The 23,632-nt window shown below is 45.9% G+C and overlaps 1 long non-coding RNA gene across 1 annotated transcript in view; it reads right to left on the bottom strand.

The window, feature by feature from the left end:
* Positions 1–1,746: 1,746 nt before the first annotated feature.
* LOC132249059 (uncharacterized) overlaps positions 1,747–23,632 on the bottom strand; it is a 160,901-nt gene continuing 139,015 nt past the window's right edge. Inside the window, exons 3-4 of the long non-coding RNA XR_009460445.1 lie at positions 8,748–8,784; positions 1,747–3,898 (exon numbers count right to left, since the gene is read on the bottom strand). This is a non-coding gene — a long non-coding RNA (uncharacterized LOC132249059). The remainder of the gene's footprint in view (positions 3,899–8,747; positions 8,785–23,632) is intronic.

Here is a 23,632-nt window from a genome sequence, read left to right as displayed (position 1 = left end):
CTAACCGCAAGCCCATTATGTAAGCAGTGGACAGCAGCCACCACAACCACCGCCAGATATTGTAAGAAATCCACTCAGCTCTTTGAAAGAACAAATGGAAGTGCCTGCCCTCAGGGCAGAGACTTAAGCTCTGAATCTCGAGTAGTTAGAGCAGGGGTGGGCAAAATGCGGCCCCAGGGCTGGATGCGGCCCACCAGGCCCTTCTATCTGGCCCATGGGGCCTCTAACAAATTTAGAAAATTAATATTTATCTGCCCCTGGCTGCCTGTCATGCAGCCCTTGATGGCATGCCAAAACTCAGTAAATGGCCTTCCGCCCAAAATAATTGCCCGCCCCTGGGTTAGAGATACCTCCCTGAAGGCCTGACTCAGGTGCCTGATCCTGAAGAGAGGAAGGATTTCAAGCACGTCCCTTTAGAGTCAGCCCCTATTGTTTCAAAAATGACCAATAACAGAGTTGGCTCTAAGCAGTTCCCCGCTCAGTGGACTGGCTTTTGGATCCTATTCGGGGGCAACTAACTCTCCCCATACCCTGTGCAAGGAGCCTAAGTAGCTAACAGAGGGCCCTGGATTCCACCCTGAGGGCCAGAGATCTTGCAGCACCTATATCCTTTGTTGCATCTACCTCTAAATCCCAACCTCCCTAAAGGGCCAGCTCACCCCATGACAAGGTGATCTTCGATGATTTGATGTTTGAGTGCCCTACTGGAGTTATGTTATGGAAGCCTGATTTTTGCAGGGCAAATGCTGAAATACTGTCTGCAAATCAGGTGTCTTTAATCCGGTTGATTCAAATTGAGCCACCTGGCAGGGGAGACATCATGATCTAGAATAGTGGTTGTCAACTGGAGGTACACGTACCCCTAGGGGTACTTAAAAAGGTCATATGGGTTATGCAGAATGAACCCCAAATGTGGGGCAGCAGGTAGGGATGTAAGGCTGTCTGGCCCCAGGTCTGGGTGGCTGCAGCAGGGTGGGGAGGGGCGTGCATGCAGCCAGAATTTCAGCCCAGCACATGGATCACAGGCTGCCCAGTGCTACAGGCAAGTACCTGTCAATTCTGTGAAGGGGAAGGGGCTGGGAGGAGCAGATCGAGGCGGGTACAGGCAGGAGCAGGGCTGGGGTGAATGGGGACACAGCTGGGCCCGGTGGTGGGACAATCAGAGCCCGGGAGGCTCGTTCATGGGTGCAAGGGTGGGGGGGAGCTCCCACTGCTGTGTGTACCCCAGTGAACCAGTGAAGGCCCAGGGGGCACATGCCCCCCCCTCCCCCCGATCTGTGTGAAGGGCAGAGGTGGCTGCCACTGCACGCTGCACTTTGTGCCCAGCTACAGCTGCCCCAGGAGCAGTGTGACACCACATGCCTGCCACTGCTGCTCTCAGGACCACCAGAGACCAAGAGCTTGAGAGCAGGTGCCTGGGATGAGCCCAGAGCAGTGTCACTGGCAAACTTCCAGCAATGGAGAGTGCCTGTGGACTGAGGCAGGCAGGGCTTTCCTAGTTCTGTCCTTTCTAGGATACAATCCTGCCATGGTAGAGATAAGCCTTGTGTTGAATGTTAGGCCTGCACCTACATACCATGCTCGTGCCCAATTCACTGATAAAAATGATCCAAACTACTCCTTTCTTTCATTGATCTAGTTCTTTGCTGTCCTGCACATGTGCGCAGCAAGTATAAAATGCTGATTTGGGATGTTTGCTAAAGAACGGAGAATAAAGCACAGAATCAGTTAGATTTATATGGAGAGGCAAGCATTTCTTACAATATCTTTTATTGGACCAACTATGTAATTGGGATAAAGTTAGATAAGCTTTTGAAAGCAAGGCATTCTTCATCAGGTCCCTGATCACAGGAAGCCGAACATAGTATATTACCAACAACTCACAGTATTGTTTACAAGACCAGGAGCAGAGGAGTAGGTAGCTACAAAATATCCATAAAATATTGCAATCATTGAAAGATTTCCTTAAGCAAATGACACACAGAGGATTGCTGCTTGAGCAAATAAGCGTAACTAGATGTTTTAGTAGATATGCTATAAGCTAGTAAATCATCATCATTCATGCAAAGCAGAAGAGGGTAGGGTAGATTCCCTGAACAGGCAGGTAGAGCCCAGTGTATGTAAAAAACACTAAGGCCAGGAAGCTATATCTGCACACTATCAAGGAAGATCAGATTGTTCTTGCTCTAAATACAATAAAGAACCCTTCCCTCACACACAGTTACAAGGTAACTGCTCTGAACTGGAGAGGTAAATTGTGTAAAAATTTGGAAATTAGTCCAACTAGCTTCTGTTTGTATTAATATTTTAAATGTAAAAAGGCCTTAGTGGAACTGACACCATATGTGATAACATTTTATCTCTATCCCTGTCAGCTGATACCATTACACACAAATGAGGAGGGGGGAAAGCATGACAGATGAACATTTTTTTTAGATCACCCACAGATCTCTGTAGGTGTCATAACCTCATGATATTTCAATTAACCCAACTTTCTCATTAATTCTTTTTTTTTTTCCGACTGAAAGTAGAATCGAGTACTGAAACTAGTGCTGTTCTAACGTCAGGAGGAAAATGAACTCATTTGCATCACTTTAACATTGTGTGCTGCTCAGTATTTTCAGTACGTTTTCATAGAAGACAAAAAAAAGAGGAAAAAAAATCCCGTTCCCACAGTAAGCTAATTTGCTAACACTTTGCTTAAATGGTAAGATAACATGATCAGCATTTAAAGCTGTATGCTGAGCCTGTAAACCGGGTTCAATTCAGGTAACTAAAAGTTTATCACATGACAGAGTCTCTGCTGCTAGAGTGTATGCCAAGACAGGAGGGTTTTCTGCTGGGTGGCTATGCCACCTCCACAAACAACCCAAGCTAAGCTGACAAAAAATATTATTCTGTCAATGTAGCTGCAGCCAAACCAGAGTTTTACTGGCACAGTTCGGTTGGCAACAGGGTGTGATCTTCCCAGCTGTGCTGGCAAACCTTGGTAGTGTAAGATTAAGCCAAATAGAAAGCCATGGTATATTTTAATGTGTAAGTATTTGCAAGGATTATACATAACACTTTAGGTCACAAGACAAGGTTAATACTCTTTTTATGAATAGTAGATTATAGTATTTAATTCAATTTTAGAAGATCATTAAAGTCTTCAGAAGTAAAGGAATGATAAGGAACGCAGTGGCCCAACCCCTCAAACTGCAGAGACTCCTCAAGCCTACAGGAACTGAGCATACATAGCACCTCACGGGAAGATGCCCATACAGTGCCACTCCTTATACACTCCTGAATATACCAACACACTGACTTGCTTAGTCACATCACAGACATAAGGTAATGCAGGAGTGTCAAAGATGTGTCCCAGAGGCTGGATTTGGCCTATGAAGCTATATTATCCAGCCTCCAGGCAGCATGCAGGGTGCACTAGATGCCCACTCCTGCTGCTCCAGGATCCCGCCGAATGCAGCACTGCTCCAGTGTGAGTCTTGGAGCAACCACAACAGGTGCTGCATACAGCATGGGCCCAGATTAAGAGCCAAGTGTGGTCTGGTGCTGGTCCTGGTCCTGGATCGGCCACTCCAGGGCACACACCACACACAGCACCCACTTTGGATACAGCATGGAGCAGATGCATGCTGGAATGGGCATCATGTGCAGCATGGTTTCAGAGCTGCCAGTCTGGGACACGTGCATGCGGTGCCTGCTCCGGGACTCGTGCTGGATGTGGCATGCTGGTTGGCCCCCGCAAGCCTAGGTGAGTTTGACTCCCTTGCATACCATACAAGATATATTTTCTTGGGTTGCTGGAGGGCAAACTGTTCTGGTGTTTTACGTGGAGTTGGTGTTAGAGGAGACAAAGGCAGAAACCTTCGCTGTCACTCAGCACTTCTCCTGGATCCTGCAGAAAAAGATAGCACATGCCACACTTTCACTGGTGCCTGCTTTCATAAATAGGATGGGGTTACTTTAGAAAATCAAGCCCAAGCCTGTTGAGTATGGCCCTCTTGGGGAAAAGCAGCATGTGGTATAACACCATGTCAGTGTGTGGGCTCTTTAGTTATTAGGAAAGCCTCTGTAAGGGCCTCTGACTTCCATTGTAGAGACCAGGCAGCTTGGCCATCAGCATCCCTGATGCTCCTGGGGCTGCCTATCCAGAGCCCACTGCTGGTGATCTTGTTGCAGTGCAATATGCATAATTCACCTTGGTGGAAGCAAGCACTAGGCTGTTAAATTAACAGCTGTGAATGACATATAGCAGCAGAATGATGGAAGGCAGAGCCGCCACCATATTTAAGTGCAAATTGTTATAATTTAAATGCATTTACTTTGCAGGGACCATATTTGCTTCCCATTTTGTTTTATGGAGAATAATTTACCTGAAAACAAAAGCATAGATACTGTCTATGGTGGTAACAAATAAATGGAAATTGATTCCCATCGTATTACGACCAACTCTGCATATCTGTCTTGCACAAATGTACTTGATACCCAATTACTCATTAACAGCAAAGCTATGGTGTTTATTTTTTATTGAATTTGTGAGTTTTAGGATTAGGAATATCAATATTTATTCACAGCCAACAGAAAGCAAACATCCGGTCAGTCCTTGGAAAAACCCTTCCTTGTATTGTAGTTTCATGCATCTCAGTCATAAAACAAAGTTGCATTTATGAGATGTAGGGAAAAATATGGCAGAGGGAGAAGTGGCAATAAGAGTGGTTACTATCCTGATAATTAAGCTGTCAGGATATCCGCTAGGATATCCTAATGCTTTGTTAGTGATGTTTGGCGATTCCAGTGGATACAATTTTGAGCTGTCAGTAAAAGTGGCTGAGGTGAGCGTGTGTTTGTGGTTTGGCGGTTAGGGAAAGGACACCCCTGGAAACTAAAGTTCATTGTTTGTGTACACAGAGAGGTGCAAACGTGCAGGTGGTAAGTGAGCTTCTTCCTGCTGCCTGACAAATGCTTTCTGCAGCGATTTAAAGGAGTTAAAAGGGCTAGAGATAAATTTGGTCTTTTTACCAGCTTGTTCCTGGAACTCTGCTCAACAGTTTCACCCGACACACACAGCACCACTGCCCCGGACTCACCTGTCTGCAGAGGACTTTGCTGAATGGTGCTGACTTACTGTAAAGTCAGCAGGCTGGAAGCATGTACAGTAAAGTGCCTCACACAATGGGCTCCACAATACAAATGCTTAAAAATAAGTAACAACAATGAGCACCATTAGTCCCAGGTGCACTGAGGCCAGCTCTGGCTGGACATTGCACAGCAGCTGAATTCAAGACAGAGGCTTGAACAAGACTGTGCAGACAGCCTCGTTCTATCTATCTATGGGGGTTGGTACACGAGCCGGGAGGCTGCTCTGATGTGCTGCAATTACAGCGCATTGGAGCAGACTCAGTTAATCTAGTCTGCTGGAGTGTGGTAATTACCGTGCTCCAGCCAGCTTCCACATCTCATGTATCAGCATCCCTGCACTTGAAAATGGTGGTAGGGGCACTTTAAAACTCATTCGACAAGCTTTGCTCACTTTAACTAAAGCTCATGTTAACTAAAGCTCATTCACTGCCATTTTGAAGCACAGGGACACCGATACACAAGATGCTTTATCACTTTAGTTAGAGCGGCTCTCGGAGCTGCTCTGATGCAAGCACCCCCTTTCCACCCCCTGTATTTAGAAACACCCTATGATACTGGCACAGACCCCACCTCTGTAGTCTCCGAGTGTCTGATGAACTTTAAGCAAACAAGGTTCCTTGGGTGAATTTGATATCTTTTATTACACCAACCCAAATAGTTGGAGAATAGTTATTAAGCAAGCTTTCGGGTTCAAAAACCCTTCGTCAGGCTAAGGAAGTTTCAGCAGCTGGTGCGTGCTCTTCCTGGATGGAATGAAAATGATGAACTTTAAGACATTTAACCTCACAACACCTCTGAAAGCAGAGCGAATCGTCAGGACATGCAAGCAGGATAACTGTCTGAAGCCCTAGGCCAGGGAGGGCCCCACTCAGCTAAGTTTGTGCAAATCATTCAACACACTCGTCTGAGGTCTGTTGGATGAGAGTGTGGACACGCAACACGTTTCCTCTATATTAAACCAACTTTACTACACAGAAAAAGTGAAGTGGACACGTGATACACAGCCCCAATGCCTAGTAAAGCACTTGAATCCAGGATAAAGTTATCCCTCGGGAAATATGTAGAAACGTGACTACGCGGGAAAGCCAGCCCTTGGAACAGGTCAGCGGTTTCATCCCCAGAAAAGTCATTTGCTCCATGCAAACTGTGCCTTGCCACCTTGTGGCCAGCAGTTGTAATAACACCCACTGCCATGTTTGGGAGAGTTGGTTGGTTGGCTCATCTTTACAATTGCATTAATTACTAAAAAAGTTAAATCCAGGTAAATTACTCCAAACTAATCAATCACATTGTTGCCACAATCTATAATTGGCCCAGGACCCCACAAATCTAAGTCTGGCTCTGGCCCCATTTCAGAAGCTGGAGAGAAGAAGCTCAGAAATCAATGGAGAAGCAGTCCTTGGGTAGTGCCCTACCAACTGGATCACCCTTCTCCCAGTCCTTTTCTTATTCTTTCTTTTGCTTCCCTCTCTTGTCATAGATAAAGACTCCATTACACAGTCATGAAAATTAATACACTTTCCCCATTTACCTGAAATATCTGGAGGCATCAACTGCCTGAGTCTATATGATGGTAAAGATGGCAAAGAAGTAGCTGGAAAAATCATCTGATACCATGGGATATGCATATAGGAAAATGACCAGTTTTGCTGTTGTAGGCCTGTAGTGAGTTTAGTGTTCCATAATATAATATAATATAATATAATATAATATAATATAATATAATATAATATCTGGGGAGATCACATGAATTTATTCATCTGGACTTCCCAGCATGTCTACTCTAGTCTCCTTTTGTTTTCCATAGACTGTAAACTCTTCTGGGTAGGGACTACTTATACTTTGGGTCATATATAGTTCCATGTATGCTGTGTCTGCAAAACAGTTAATGAATAATCATTTCTATTTCAGTTCTTCTCTAAGTGAATCTCCCTTTTTCCAACTATCAAAAACATGTGAGCAGGACACAGTAACAGCAGCTCTGATCTGAGAGACTGAAATAAATAGACAGAAAACATTTTATCGTTTATTTTCAGCTCTGAATTCCTTTGATTACAGGAAAGGATTTTTCCAATGATGGATGAGCTGGATGGCCACTCATGTTAATATACTACCATTTCATGATTTTTTTCAATATTCATTTTTAATACAGCTAATGTTTGCTTAACAGGACATTAATAATGCAGTGTTATTTATCACATAGGAAATAGCTAATGAAATCTACCCCATATGTCAGTCGAGGTGTATGCTTCAAAGCCACACTGCATTGTTTCTGCAAGATTTAAGGGAAAATGCTAGTGTTTTGCTGGGTTGTAATAGCAAGAGGGAAGTTAAATGGCAATTAGTATGGATTTTTTTTTGCATTACATGAGGGCTCCCTTGGGCTTCAGATCAATGTTTGAATCTGTTCAACTATTGCTACATAGTCCCGAATTAATACAAGACAAAGACAACATAGTCTGATGGGCTGAGTATAGGACTGGGAGCCACAATCTTCCAAATATTAATGCAAACCCACAAACCTAGATTTACTTCTTAAGCAAGTGGCCTAATTCTGTGGTGCTCAACCTTTTGGTCCTGTGGGCTAGATGAGTAGCATGGGGCCACTGCAAAGTCCAGATCAGACCACGTGTGCTAGGTTCAGGCCTGGGGCCCCATTGTGCCTCTATCTGGTTCTGAATGGGGGGATTGGGCCCTGGGGCCTTGTGCTACCCCCTCCCAGTCCTGCATGCCAGGATCCGGCTCCAGGACCCTGTGCAGCCCCATGCACTGGGATCAAGCCCTATGGTCCCATGCTGTCTTTGGCCAATCCCATGTGCCCTGCAGGGCCACAGCTCATGAGGAGCCCCATGAGCCAGATAACATGGCATTAGGGGGCAGATACGACCTGAGAGCTGGGGGCTGAGCAACCCTACTCTCGTTCACTTCCACACACCTGCTTGTAAATCAGTGAGATTGTAATTACTCTGGATAACAGTGAATTTAACCTGGCAAAACACTTGGTTTGACTGTGTACTAGTTGTTTTGGAAACATTTAACTTGGTTTTAATAAGAGTTTCCCTTGGTTAACAGGTCCAACTTGGAGCCAGAAGGAGCAATACCTTCAACTCAAATGCATCAATAAAGTTCCATGAAATTCAGTGTGTCAGGCAGATTTATGCCAGCTGAGAAGCAGACCCAATGTCTTCATAATCATTGGGTCTTTTTTTTCATAAATCCCTTTGTATTTATAGTAAGAGTGGGAATACTGGGAACTGACCTCTCCCCGCTTCTTTTGCAAACTGGAATTGGAGTGCATTGCTTCACGTTTTGCTCCCTAAATGACAGAGCAGGTGCCAAGGTGTTACATTTCTGTTGTAGGGAGGAAATGTAAGAGCTACAAACTCCAGGCATTGGCAGGATAGAGGAGCAGCAATGGACAGCTGCCAGAGAGTCAGCTGAACCTGCTTTGTTGAAGTAGGAGACATGGTTCCCACAGGGGGTCCCCTGGCTTTTAGACCTCACCCCCTGCCCATTCTGAACCTCTACTGTTCTAACGGGCTGAGAAGTAGGAGAAGTGCCACAGGGAGGCATGTGAACCCATGATTTTCAGGGCATACACTTACCTGTGCATGGCATTTTGCCCAGATGCAAATAATCAGGCTATAAAAAAAAAAAAAAAAAAAATATCAAGCTCCAAGCAAATTAAAGCCTTAAAAATGATTAATCATCCTAAATGCATGAATATTTCATGGAAAGGAAGGCTCATCACTATGGTTAAATGCTTTCCTTTGTTAGTTATTGCCAAACAAACTGCAGATTCCAAAGGCAAAAGTTTCTTCCTCCTTGCCCTTAGACCCCCGCAATAGAACAAAATATCAACCCCTAAGGGTCCGATTCTGCTTTCACTGCAAGCACGCGCGCACACAAACACGGCCATCATGAGGTCAGTGCACGTCTTGAGGACACAGTAAAGCTACATCAAGCCTGGAATGATTCCCCTTTCATTTTTCAATTGTTATTACATGCAGATTTCCTCAGCATCAATATTTGTTTTCCTGCTAACTATTACAAATGTTTAGGCATATGAGTCACTCGTTCTTTTCCAGTCTGTGCTTGCTGTACCATTTCCACCCTAGAATGGAACTAGAGATTAGTACACGATACCGGCCCATGAAGTCAGTCATTAAGAAGAAACAGTAGAAAATAACAAACGCAGAGATAACAATGTATACCTGTCAAAGCCAGCATGCTGGCTGTGGTCATTTCTTTTAAGATTTTCACCAGGCTTGAGTGATAAATCACAAAACAAATAATACGGAAAGCAGAGTTTGCATGTGATTTGTGGGCATGCAGCACTTACTTTGGTTGCTATGGGTTACTGGAAGCATATTGCAGACATTCCTGCTGCCATAAATTGTTGCCACCCATGCCATTGTATTAACAAGAAGCAACATGCTATATTTTGTTCAACGAGAGGCCTAATGAGCCGACCAATCAAAACACTAAGGTAAGGTATGATGCTTTTCCCCTCTGTGCTCCTAGTGTAGTATTAATGAAAACAAACTAATTACTATCCAGTGACTATTTGGTGAAATAAGTTATTTATAAATTGGGTTCAATCTAGTTTCCAGAGGTCAAGTGTCTACATAGATAAATCCCGCTCCCCACACCCACAATTGCACCCTTAATAGAGGTCCCAGAAGGGTAAAGGACTGTGGAGGCCAAGGTAAAGTAATAATTGAAGGGACTGTACTGGTTCCATGTTGTATACACTCATATCTTAGGGATCATCCATTAAAAAAAAAAACTCTTTCAGTCTGCCAGTAACAAGAAATTAAACAGGACAGCCTTTCATTTGTGCCTGAATACTTTAAATGAATTGAGTCTCGTCTGATGAAAAGATTGAACAAGCAACAAAAGTATTTCTTGAGTTAGATAACACATAAAGAATAAAAACAAAGGCTGAGAGAGTTCAGTATTAGTAGCAATGCTCCACTAAGAAGATGAGAAGTAAAATGAAAACTAAAAATTTATTCTCATTCCATTTGCCATTCACAGCCATGCATATACCAGTACCATACTGCCCTCTTCCAACTGATATATCCCTCTACGACAGCTACACAAGGGCCCCATGCTCTGTCATACGTGTTGTAAAAAAAAGGCATCACAGCCTCTATGTTTCAGAGAGACTCTCACCAGCTCAGCAGCCTTAGTTACCAGCAGGGATCTAGGTTTTCCATTCACCACAGAAAAACATGATAAAACCTGGATTTTTGTCATGTTAAGGAGAAAAACCCATATGTTCTCTTTTTAAGGAGAAAAACATGGGAAAAGGAGCGTTTCCCCTTGTGGGATGCCTGAGTTCCAGCCTGCAAGGGGCTGGGGGAGTGGAAGGAGGGCAGTCAGGCAGGGGATGCCATGTCAGTCAGGCATGGTGGAGAGCAACTCTCCGCAGGTAAGTCTGGTGGGGGAGGGATTGAGGCACCCATAGCAAAGGAGGCAGGGCTGAGGCTAGGGCTGCTGCTAAGCCAGGGTGGTGCATGGGGCTTGTGGCTCAGGGCCACATGAGGCCACAGGGCCCAGGCAGGGAATGAGATGGAGGAGCGGGTAGCTTGTCCAGGGGGCAGTAGGAGAGGTGGCTTCTCACCTCTATGTGCACTCCTGGGACGGGCATCGGGGGGCATATGCCCCCCAGATTTGTGTGCAGGTCACAGGTGACGGACAGGGGGGACAAGGCTGAACTCCTCAACGAGGTCTTTGCCTCAGTGTTCCTAAGTGAGGGGCACGACAAGTCTCTCACTGGGGTTGTAGAGAGGCAGCAGCAAGGCGCCAGACTTCCATGCGTAGACCCTGAGATGGTGCAGAGTCACTTGGAAGAACTGGATGCCTTTAAGTCGGCAGGCCCAGATGAGCTCCATCCAAGGGTGCTGAAGGCACTGGCCGACATCATTGCAGAGCCACTGGCGGGAATATTCGAACGCTCGTGGCGCACGGGCCAAGTCCCAGAGGACTGGGAAAGGGCCAACGTGGTCCCCATTTTCAAGAAGGGGAGGAAGGAGGACCTGGACAACTATAGACTAGTCAGTCTCACCTCCATCCTTGGCAAAGTCTTTGAAAAAATTATCAAGGCTCACATTTGTGAGAGCCTGGCAGGACAAATTATGCTGAGGGGAAACCAGCACAGGTTTGTGGCGGGCAGATCATGCCTTACTAATCTAGTCTCTTTCTATGACCAGGTTACGAAACGCCTGGACACAGGAGGAGGGGTGGATGTCATATACTTAGACTTCAGGAAGGCCTTCGATACAGTATCCCACCCCATACTGGTGAACAAGTTAAGAGGCTGTGATGTGGATGACTACACAATCCGGTGGGTGGCGAATTGGCTCGAGGGTCGCACCCAGAGAGTCGTGGTAGATGGGTCGGTCTCGACCTGGAAGGGTGTGGGCAGTGGGGTCCTGCAGGGCTCGGTCCTTGGACCGATACTCTTTAATGTCTTCATCAGCGACTTGGACGAGGGAGTCAAATGTACTCTGTCCAAGTTTGCAGACGACACAAAGCTATGGGGAGAAGTGGACACGCCAGAGGGCAGGGAACAGCTGCAGGCAGACCTGGATAGGTTGGACAAGTGGGCAGAAAACAACAGGATGCAGTTCAACAAGGAGAAATGCAAAGTGCTGCACCTAGGGAGGAAAAATGTCCAGCACACCTACAGCCTAGGGAATGACCTGCTGGGTGGCACAGAGGTGGAAAGGGATCTTGGAGTCCTAGTGGACTCCAAGATGAACATGAGTCGGCAGTGTGACGAAGCCATCAAAAAAGCCAATGGCACTTTATCGTGCATCAGCAGATGCATGATGAATAGGTCCAAGGAGGTGATACTTTCCCTCTATCAGGCGCTGGTCAGTCCGCAGTTGGAGTACTGCGTGCAATTTTGGGCGCCGCACTTCAAGATGGATGTGGATAACCTAGAGAGGGTCCAGAGAAGGGCCATTCGTATGGTTAAGGGCCTGCAGACCAAGCCCTATGAGGAGAGACTAGAGAAACTGGACCTTTTCAGCCTCTGCAAGAGAAGGTTGAGAGGCGACCTTGTGGCTGCCTTTAAGTTCATCACGGGGGCACAGAAGGGAATTGGTGAGTATTTATTCACCAAGGCGCCCCCGGGGGTTACAAGTAACAATGGCCACAAGCTGGCAGACAGCAGATTTAGACTGGACATTAGGAAGAACTTCTTCACAGTTCGAGTGGCCAAAGTCTGGAACGGGCTCCCAAGGGAGGTGGTGCTCTCCCCTACCCTGGGGGTCTTCAAGAGGAGGTTAGACGAGTATCTAGCTGGGGTCATCTAGCCCCAGCACTCTTTCCTGCTTCTGCAGGGGGTCGGACTTGATGATCTATTGAGGTCCCTTCTGACCCTAACATCTATGAATCTATGAATCTAGGTGGGCTGACAGCTGAAGGCTTGGGGCTCCCTGCTCTGCTGCCTTTCCCCCAGGGCCTCCGCTGCCCAGTGACTGGAACCCAGCATGGCAGGGCAGAGCAGAGCAGGGCCAGGCAAGGAGGCTCGGTGCCAGTACTGGGAACCCTGCACTACCTTTGTGAGGCACCCCCTGCCCACCCATGAGCAGTGGCAGGGGGTGGGGGGCGTGGAGTTGTAGCCGCTGCTGCTGCCAGGAAGGCTGAAGGTGCCTCACCATGGCAGCGTGGGGCTCCTGGCAGCTACACTGTCCCTCCCCACCCTGCTGTGCCCTGCCACACTGTCAGCAATACTGTCGCTCCCCACCCCACTGTGCCCTGAGTCCCACACTGGGTCCCCCCACACTAAGCCGCAGAGGGAGGGCATCAGGGCAAGAAGCCCTGAGCCCATAGCCACTAGCCTGCATTGAGGGCGGAGGGCAGCAGGGCAGAAAGCCCTGAGCCTTCAGTGGGTAGCCCACATCTGCCCCTGCCCCGCCCATGGGCAACGCTCCAGTTGTAGTGCCTGTAGCCAGGATCCTCACTCTGCTCAGGCTACAAAAGCCACTGCTTCCCATAGGTGCCAGCCAGAGCTTGGGTGCTACTGGGGAGGGCAGGGGGCTGTGGGTGAGGAGCAAGGGGCACGAGCAGGTCCCAGAGGTCTGTGGGTGGGCAGTGAGGGGCAGCAACTGAAGATGCTCACCAACTCCAGCCCCGCTGCCAGTGGCTTCTGCGGGCACCTCCCCAGACTCAGGAGGCACCTGTTGCCCATGCTATGGATGGTACCAAAAGAGTATAGAAAGTAGCAGACTTGCCAGTGGAGAGCCAGAGTAGCCTACTAATACACTACTAGATGGTCTAGAAGACGAGAGAATGTTGGAAGACAAAGAAAGAAAAAATCACCCCTTCCTCAAAGGCACTCAAACAGGGAGACACCAATGAGGCTTCTCACATAGACAACGTACCATTTCTTTCCCAAACAGATATGCTTAAGTTAATGCTGACTTACATTTATTCACTATTTAGCAGCAAAATTTAGCATATTCTGCAATCTCTCTACCAGCAACTTCCCACCCAGGACTATGGAGATGACTATAGGGGCTTCACAAACTCATGAAGGGAAGTGTAGGTGATGGCACTCACAACATAAGAAAATCCTCCTCTGAATCTTCAAAGCAAAATTATGAGGATTTCACAGAGTGTCCTAAAAATAATCTAACTGTGTTGCTGTTTTTATAGCAATTTCTTAGCAGAAATCATGGGGCATTTTAAATTGATGCTTTGTTTTAAACCCAGCCAACAGAACTGCAGTTATGATTTTTTTTCCTCAGTTGAGTTCATAGGATTCTCATGTGAATAAGGACATAGATAAGAGAGTAGCAGGACCAGGCCCAAAGAGCCATACATTCCTTGGCAGTAGCAGTATTACACATTTAGTGTTGTGAGGCTTCATGTGAGCAAGGAGACCCAGCAGTGCTAAGCCCTATTCAGACTCATACTCAGGGACTGCCCCTGTTATCAGAGATTACATTCTAATAGGCAAGAAAAAGGAAGGATTATCTACTCCATTTTAGACATTCAAAACTGAGGGGCAAAGACACTAAGGCCAGCTCCACACTGCTATGCAAGTGCTTCACACACATCGAGTCAAATGGTAGCTGGGTGCATAAATATCTTTACGGGCACTGATAGAAGTAACATGTTGTATGATTGGCCCCTTCAAAGTGCTCTACAGCTGTGCCCTGACAGAAGTGCATGGCTGCAGAGTGCTTTAAAAGTGACCGATCATGTGACAAATTAACCCTCATTTAATGAGGGTTCAGATGAAGGTGCTCCAAAGCACAACACCTTCATTAACTTCTGTCTGATTGGAGCTGGCCTGATGCAGCCCAATCTGGCCCCCAGTGCTGTCTGCAGGAAGGGAGGGAGGGAGGGAGAGAGCAATGAGCTGGGGCACCAGGCCATGCCCTCCCCTCCCCTCCTCCAGCACATGCTGGGCAAACCACAGCCCGGAGCTCCCTCCCCTTCTTCTCCCATCTCCCATCCTGCAGACAGCACCTGAGCTGGGAGGAGGGAAGGGGGCCTAGGGGAGAGAGCCTGCCGACACGCAGCTCCTCCTGAATCAGCTTCAAAGTGGAGCTCGATTCCTTCCCTCCTACCCGCCATCCCGAACCAACACAGAATGTCTTTTGGGTCAGGGGGTCGCTATAACTCATGGTGCTTTCTGTTAAGCACCGTGAGTTACAACGGGGAGCTACATGTCTGTCAGCACCCTGGGAGTCTGTACCTGAGGAGCAGATACAAAAAAGGAGCTTTGATAGCTTTGAGGTATCCAAGTCTAAAATTATGAACTCACTCCCCCTTGCTCAGTGACCACCTAACCCTGACAATGTCTTAAACTCACTAGGTGTCTCTCTGTTTGGCCTATCCCATAAGTGCTACAGGTGCAGTTGTGTTCATGCCCTAACCATTAGGGTACAGAGTCAAGCTTCCTCTTGTGCTTTACTGGATCTAGCACTAAGTGATGTTTCTAGATCAAACTGGAGGAACTAAGAACCAAACCCTTGACTCCTGTGTCGTAGTTTGAGCATCCCCAAGATCATCCTTTCCTTTGACAGATAGGAAAACTCACGCATATGAAGGCGAGGTGACTTGTGCATGGTGTCAGAGTAAACCAGTGGCAAACCTGAGAACAGAACAGACTTGCAGTCCCTTCTCTCAAGTGCTGACTGATATTTCTGAGCGTGGCAGGCACCTAGAGAGAGCAGCCCCTCTTGTGTGCACCTAATCAGAACATGTTGGTTGTAGTTGTGTTGGTCTAAGGACATAGGCAGGCAAGGTTATTTGGGTAAATGTGGTATCTTTTATTAGACCAACTAAATGCTTGGAAAAATTGTTCCTTGCAAGTTTTCTGGCACAGACACCCTTCCTTCAGGCACAGGGAGAGTCTGCTCCATCCAGGAGAGCACAAAACAGAAGCAGACTCTCCCTGTGCCTGAAGAAGGGTGTCTGTGCCCAAAAGCTTGCAAAGAACAATTTTTCCAACTATTTAGTTGGTCTCATAAAAGATATCACATCTCCCCAGATAACGTTGTCTGCCTAATTAGAACCATTTTTTGTTCCATCACTAAATGTTATTTACACCACAGGGTACAAAAAAAAAGGCCCCGTGGGCTAAAATTCTGCCTTTTTTTACACTCATGTGACTGTTGGGACAATGTGGGAGTTTAGGGGGGGAGGCAGGATTTAATTAGAGAGACCAAATATTTTACAAGTAGTTAGTTTAAAATGACTCAGATCTCTCCTTTCACTTTTGTTTTTAGTGAGACCCCCCCAAACTGGCACTGAAAGGCAGTTTATTTTTTAGTCAGTAAACAGGACTGAAACATGAGACTGTATTATCTCAGACCATTCAAGCAAGCAGCTGCAAATATGATAATCAGCAGGCCCTGGCCCCAACCCCCAAGTTAATTTCTCTAAGCAGTAAATTGAACTAAATTGAAGGCCAAGGTGAAACCCACATAAACGAACCGAGCCCAATAGGCCAAAACACAAAAGAAGTTTCAGTGACTTTATAAAATAAAGACTTTCAATTTAGAGTGAATTTTAGTTTTTTTTAAATAATGACTCTGATTCTCTGTTTAGTGGCCTGCTCTTCTCTACTATGGGCAAATAAATCATGCATTTTAAGTTTGACATAGTGAACCATCAATTCATTTATTTTAAATTATTTTTTAAACTGAAGAGGCGATGAGTTTTTTGCTACTGTGAGAAGGCTGTGTCTTGTGAATCTGATATAATGTTAGTTCACTTCTTCTCCCTCACCCACCCCAAATTTCTTTATGATTGTTTTTTCATTTTTCTAAAATAAATGTTCTCAAAGGAAAAAAAAATTAACGGATTTTTAACATTCACTTTTTATTGGTTTGATTTGGGAAGAATATCAGCTGCCAACTGCAATAGCTTAGGTTAAACACAATAAGATTTTTTTTAATAGGGATTTTTCATTTCTGAAACATTTTTCAATTTTTAGAATTTGAAACACGGTTCTCTAAAAGTCCAGTTTTTAGAGACAAAAAAAAAGAAAAAGCTCAAGAAATACCGGTGGAAAGTTTAGGGGCAAAGGGAAGTGGCTCCTTTTCTTTGCGCACACAGAACTAAAGAAAGAGGCAGTGGAGTTGGTGGAATGCTATGACTAATCCTCTTGCACATCTTTCAGCAGGTTGTGAAAGAAAGAACATGCTATAATTTGAACCATTAATGACCCAAGAAAACAGAAAAAGTTAAAGGAGGAAATGTTCCCGGACTGCCTGAAGCAGCAGCTGGGAGGGGAGGATGAAAGAGGGTAACTGTGGCAGGGTTTATCCAGTCTGGCTGCGGGCCCTGATACGTTCCCAGCTGTTCTTCCCGCTCTTTACTGGAGTGCACACTTTCATAATGAGCTTGGGCTGCCCTTGTGATCCCCACCCCAGCTTCTTCTGAGTACTGTCAGATTGCCATTGTATTCATTCCCTCCACCTGGGGAAGTGGCCAAGCCTGGCACAGGTGAAGCTAAGCTCCAGCCCCATGCACAGCTGGCTTACCCTGCCTGAACCGACACAGAATACAACAGGGGCGGGCAATTACTTGGGCCCACGGGCCATATAGGCATTTCTGGGGAGCTGCCGTGGGCTGGTCAGCACCCCTCACCTCCCTGCAACAGCCTGGAGCCTGCATACCCTGCGGTTCCTCCCTGCCACCGCCAACAGTGCACAGCCCCAGCCCCAACTTCAGCCTGCCCCATGCCTGCTATGGACCGCCTGTCCATACTGAGCAGCAGCAGCAGATGGGCAGAAGCTGCGAGGGGAAAGTGGCACCTCCCTCCCACAGCTGCTGGGCATTTCTTCCTGAAGCCACCTGGAGCCCATGCCCAGGCGGGCCGAGATCGGGGCTGTGCGCACAAGTTCCAGTTGGTCTGGAGCTGGTTCGCTCCAGCAGGCAAAGTCTGGAGTGGGCACGGGGTGGGCTAGGGTTGAGGCTGCGTGCGCGGGTCCCCACCAGTACCACAGGGCTGGTGCCAACAGTGGCAGCAGCTGGAAGGAGCTGCCACTGCCTGAGCTCACTAAAAAGGCACTCCACGGAGCTGCCCCAGTCCCACTGCATGCCAAGGGGGTGGCAGGATGTATGACAGCCTGGACAGCGCCTGGGTCAGGCAGGACTCAGGGACCTGCCGTGGGCTGGACAGAATCCCTCCATGGGCCGAATGCGGCCCACGGGCCATATTTTGCTCACCTCTGGAATACAACGAGCTGTTTGACAATTGGGAATACAGTGGCAAGCACCTTCCTAAAAATGCCACGACAACTTTATTTGGTAAGGAAGTTGCTACACCTGCTCCCAGCAGCAGTGTTGTCATATTACTGTCACCTATACAGGCTTTGCAGTGTCTGTTGACTGGATGCATTGCATACATGGGGCTCCTTGTGCTTCTCCTTCACCCCTTCTCACTAGCTCTGTGTAGCACCTTCACATTCCCCAAAACTTCAGGGAGAGACTGCAACACCCCGCTCATGCCCGAAGCTGTGCGTGTCCACTGCTCCCCACAACAAGGACTCAGTATGTCTCCCATTTCTCTCTTCACCAGCTGGCAGTCAGCCTTTTAGTCCCATATGCACCCTCTCCCATACCACTGTCTTCTTTAGCCCATGCCCCGTGCCAGGGTCTCCTGGCATGCTCCATTCTCCTCTTGCCTCTCCCCACCCATGACAAAGTCTCTGGGTCCCTTCCATCTCCCCAGCTCCATTCCCTTCCTTAGATCCCAGCCCCCTTTTTTCTCCCCCACTTAGGTCCATGCTTTCCCTCCCTTTCTCTACTCTCCCCCCAACTCAGGTTTACCCACTCACTTCCAAGCCCATGCCTCCTGCAGCACCACTGGCCCATACACTCTGATCCTGCATTCATGCCCATTCCCTTTCTCTGTTACCGTTTCTCCCCCTTTTCTCCCACATATGTTGCTCTCCCCATACATCAAATTTTCCATGTAATACACTCTTCTTGTTAGAGTCCAGGCTACAGACAATCTCTCCATGCAGTGAGTTAAACTGATGCTTATCACATGTGTGAGCAGCTGCTAGATGGATTGACAAACAGTTTCCTCTATGAGCAGTGCCAGGCATACTGAGGGCTCTAACATTCATGCCCATCAGGCCTTCCCAGGGCACAGATTGGCACCGGGCACCATTAGGAATTGACAACACTTTGGAATTGACAATCATTATATTATAGGCAGAAATGCTGAGTCTAGGGTCTCTCTCTGTTAAGTCATCTATATAGTCTTTGTATAGCATCCTGGGCACTTGGGCACTTAACACAGTCCTTTATAACCCTTCACTCAGAGGACATCAAGTAACTCATCTCCACTGATTCACTTGATTGGGCCTTCCAAACCAGTATCCAATCTCTGCCGGTACCCCTAGGTATGCATAGGATTACCAAGCCTCACCTGAAAAAAAAAAAACTGAGAAGGATCCTCCCCTATCACAATGTTGTCTTTAAAATAATAATAAAGCGTGAGTTTGTTTTATTTGCCTTCTACTTTTTTTTAACTCTTCATGTCCACACATGCAGGCACATACAGTTTGAGGTGCCACAAACCCCACATGTTATATGTTAAACTGTGCATAGTGCTGCTAATTTGCAGCATGAAGGCAAAATTTGCTATTGGGAGCAGGCAGCCTCAGTGCGGGGGCTGCATGATACATGGAGACTTGGGCTGCCTGCTCTCCCTTCTCCACCTGCTGCTCCCTGGCTGAGAGAAATAGGTAACAGTACTTGAAAGGTGTGTCTGTATCTCTTATCTGAGCAATCCAGTTTGAAAAAAATCACAAAACAGATAACCAAGCAAAAGAAGACTTTGCACTTATATAATACTAGTAGTATTCTTTTTTGATTTTTAAAGCTCTATGGTGCCTGCTGAGCACTGACAACTTGGTTGATCCCAGGTATGGCAAAGCACTAAAACACATGCTTAGTTTGAAGTTAGTAGGCAAACCCATTTTATTAAACCTAAGTGTCTGCTGGCTTGGGGTCCTAAATCACAACATAGATATAGTGTGTGTATGGCAGCCAGTTTCATAAAGGTATAATGATAGAAGCCCTTGAACCAGTCTTGGAGCTATCTAGTTACCTATATCTATTAGCATCCGCCTTCTAGGCATGCAGTGGCATAGCTGTAAAGGAATTTCACTACAGCTCCAGGGCCTGAGCTCAAGTCCTACTCTGGATACAGGCCAAAGGCTGTCAATGGGTCATTTGAACTAAAGAATCAAAGACAACCAGATGAGATACGGGCCATATCACTGCCTAACATGCTGTTGGCAATAGAAATTGGTATGACTTAACCACACTAGACCAATGGGCCATTAGGCTCAGGTATCTTCTCTCATGGTATCCAATGCTACAGTCAGAAACCATGAACAGAACCCACCCTTCAGAGCCATTCATTTCCTTCCAAAAGATTTCCTCCGAGCAGTCTTATGCTTTTAAATAATTTCACCGATTCACCGCAGAATGCGATAAATACTCCCCCTCCAGCCCCAAGTAATCCAGATCCCCCAGTGAATCATGTCTGAAATAAAACACTGATCTCTAAGACAGATCTTCCTTTCCATTCCATAAACCAGAAAGGTTTGTTAATCAGACAACTATTTAAAACAGTCGCTCCCAGGGCCTGCACCTGAGCTCAGAACCTATAATTTATAATCTACCCTCCCACGCACAGCCATTGAAATCAGATTGCTGTTCTCACAGAAAATCAACATGCTAGAACACAAGTCCCAACATGGTCCTAAACACTGATAAAATATTAAAGGAAAGATGTGAAGTGGCTTGAAACAGGTACAAGGTAGCACAGAGGACAAATGCAAGATTATCCTTTTCATACTAATAAGGGTTAAAATTCATACACAAAGATGTAGAAGTGCTTTAGATCTCACCTAGGATTTATTACCAGTCAGCTGCTGGATTTATAGAAATGTGCTTATCTGTGCTGAAAGGTAACAATTGGTTTAATAAACTATTTCAGTGCCAAGGGACTGAGCAAAAAAAACCCAACAAAACAAAAAACATTTTCCCCATAAATAAACCCACTAGAATTAAAGCTCTCTCTAAAAAAAGCCTGGAGTTCAATCACGATTTCTGTTGGGAAAACTAAAACTCATGGTTTGCTCTGGGTCATCATTCATCTCTGTATTCACCATAGCCATCGCAATGCAATGTGGTAGTTATGGTTCTGGGTCCTTTATGCTCCCTCTACGCCCGACTGCCTCTGCTCCTCAACTGGACTACTTGTCCCAGGATGCACCACAACCTCTCCCTATAGTTGAAGATCGGTGCATTATAGGACAGTTTCTGGTAACATACTTTTTTTTAGTTCCTTTTTTTAAATCCCAATTTGGGGTGAAATAGGTTGAAATACTGGAATTTTTCAGGGCAAAGAAATTCCATTTTTCATTCAGGTCTTCTAGAGACTGCCAACTATAAGCAAAATTCTGATATATTGTATCCCCCCACAAAAACAGAACCAGCAAGCCATCCTAGGTCAACAGAGACTCCCAGCCCTGTAGCATCTGGACACCTCATAACCATTAATGGAGCTATCCTTACAACACCCCTCAGAAGTAATAAGGATGCATTATCCCACTTTACAGACAGGGAATTGAATTTCAAAGTGACTTGTCCCAGGCCACACAGGAAGGAGGAACGGTGCCAAATGGTGAGCCCAGGTCTCCTGAACCTTAGCCCAGCATCTTTCATTTTTTGCCCTTTTCACACTGGACAGAAAAGACTTCTCTGTCTGTTAATGTACCGTGTTGGCCTGTTGCTAAAGTATTACTTCACACACACCATCATAAAGATGTCAGTAGTACTAAAATATGAGAAAATATTGTAGGCCATGGATAAAGAGGGGTGCTTCTGTATACAGGTTCAACTCCCAATCTTTTTGGCTTGGGCGTTACTAGCCGCAGCCAACGCTTGAGGGGAAAAGGAGGGCTTTATGTTGCTCAACCATCAATGATTGCTCAGGATGATTAAGAAGTGGTATTAATATATTCCAAGGATGAAGTATTCAGTCTTCCTTAGCCTGAGGGATAGCAACTAAGAAGCTAGGCCTAGTTAGAGAAAGCTAGAGAACTTAAGAGCATCCAGGAGGAAAAAGATTGTTTATTTACATTTGCGCTTTCTTTTAGTGCAGTGATTATATTCAATGCAGCGCCACATACCAAATACCTGATGAGAAGCAAAGATCTGCCAAGCTCAGCCATTGCAGTTTGCATATCCCTGGTTCCAGTTTGAAAAGGTTCATGTTCCCTGAATTTTCCTTTGAATTTCATGCAGAGGGAGCATAAAGGACCCAGAACCATAACTACCACATTCCATTGTGATGGCTATGGTGAATACAGAGACACAATTTGAAACTCAACCAAACCGGTCATAGTTTATCTGTTTGAAGGCCAAAATTAATGTGTCCCATGGTCTCCACTCAAGTCCATAGCTTTATATATGATCACTCCAAACTCAGCCAAAGTTCACCCAGCACTCATTACTTTCTTTTAGAAGACCTGGCCCAAGTTTCTAGCAAGTTACAAAGCTCACAAACAGGAAGATGAATCCAGGCAAAACAGAAGCTTTCCGCAGCTTTCCCAAGCATGTACCTGACCTTTATATTTTGCGGTGCTGCCTAGAAACATTAAAAATATACCTGCATATTCAGATCTCGGTGCCTAGATACAGATAAGGTGCTCATCTTAAAGTCACTCAGCTTTGAGAATCATCAATCACTGGCACAGGCCGGTATTTTGGTATTCTTAGGAATCAGTTATTACTATTATGAAAGCAAGACGATACATCTCTTCTTATTAGGAGAGCTAGAAGTCAAATCGACATAACAATTGCCCAATGAAATAATTCTTCACTTTTTTAAGCATGTCCCAAACTCCAAAGTTCCAGAGCAAAACGCTTGTAGTTCTGAGTATCTTTCCCTTGCTAAATATTAACAAGATCCCCTATCTCACAAACATGAATGAACATAGGATTTAATGTTATGTGCCATAATTGGTTCTATTTCATGGGCAGGTAATGAACCACAAAAAGTAATTCCTAAATCATAACCTGAAGTCCAGAGTCCCTTCTAAAGTGCAATCAGGTCATTTTTTTCGTAAATGTAATGCTGCAACAGTATGGAAAAGTCTAACAGTTTACCTCTTGTTTTCTTTTATCTAGGACAGAAGATGTCCCAGTTACAAACATGTGATTACAGGTCATGACAGGGCAACCCTGTTTACTTTTTTTGGTTAGTTAGTATGAGCTAGATTTTTACAAGAGGGTACTCACATTGAACATCTCCCTTTGAGAACCCTTAAAGGAGTGTAATTTCAGTAAATGCACATTATTCACCTTCTGATGACCCAGCCTCAAAGCAGGCATCCAAAAGAACTACCCACTTGTGAAAGTCTTGACCTACTTGCATTCCTCTAACACTTTGCTGTCAGCCCTAGAATCAGAATCTCATTGTGCTAGAGTTTACAATCAAAATTGGGAGTAGGTGTAAGGACACGATGAGGAAAGGAGATTGGTGACAAGCAAGATGACACTGGTATACCTTATAATATTGAATTAAAGTAGAAGGGTCTTCAATCAGAAGCAGGGTACAGGGGAAGCAGTCTGCCACTTTCTGAGTGGCTTCAGTTATGCTTGAGCACCCAGATGCTCAGAACCAGGTTGGACCTTCTGGGTTTTCAACTTGACCCATGCTGATTGAGGTTGTATGTGAAATTCAGATCTGGACCTTACCGTTACTCAAAATTCAGGGATGTTTGGACCCAGAGATTTGATGTAAGCTCTTCACACTTATGGATACAGGTTAATCCTTAGAAAGAAATGCTTTCTGTGACAATTAACCATGACACATCATTTGCACTCCTGACATCCACACGAGCACACACTTGCCTCTTGCCCCACCTCAAACCCCTTTGCGACTGGGCAACAGGCACGTACGGGAACAAAAAAATGTTCCCGA

This window comes from Alligator mississippiensis, chromosome 3 (assembly GCF_030867095.1).
Source record: "Alligator mississippiensis isolate rAllMis1 chromosome 3, rAllMis1, whole genome shotgun sequence".
Classification (NCBI taxonomy): Eukaryota; Metazoa; Chordata; order Crocodylia; family Alligatoridae; genus Alligator; species Alligator mississippiensis.
Note: the sequence above shows the minus strand (reverse complement) of the source record. Positions and strands in the feature narration are given on the sequence as shown.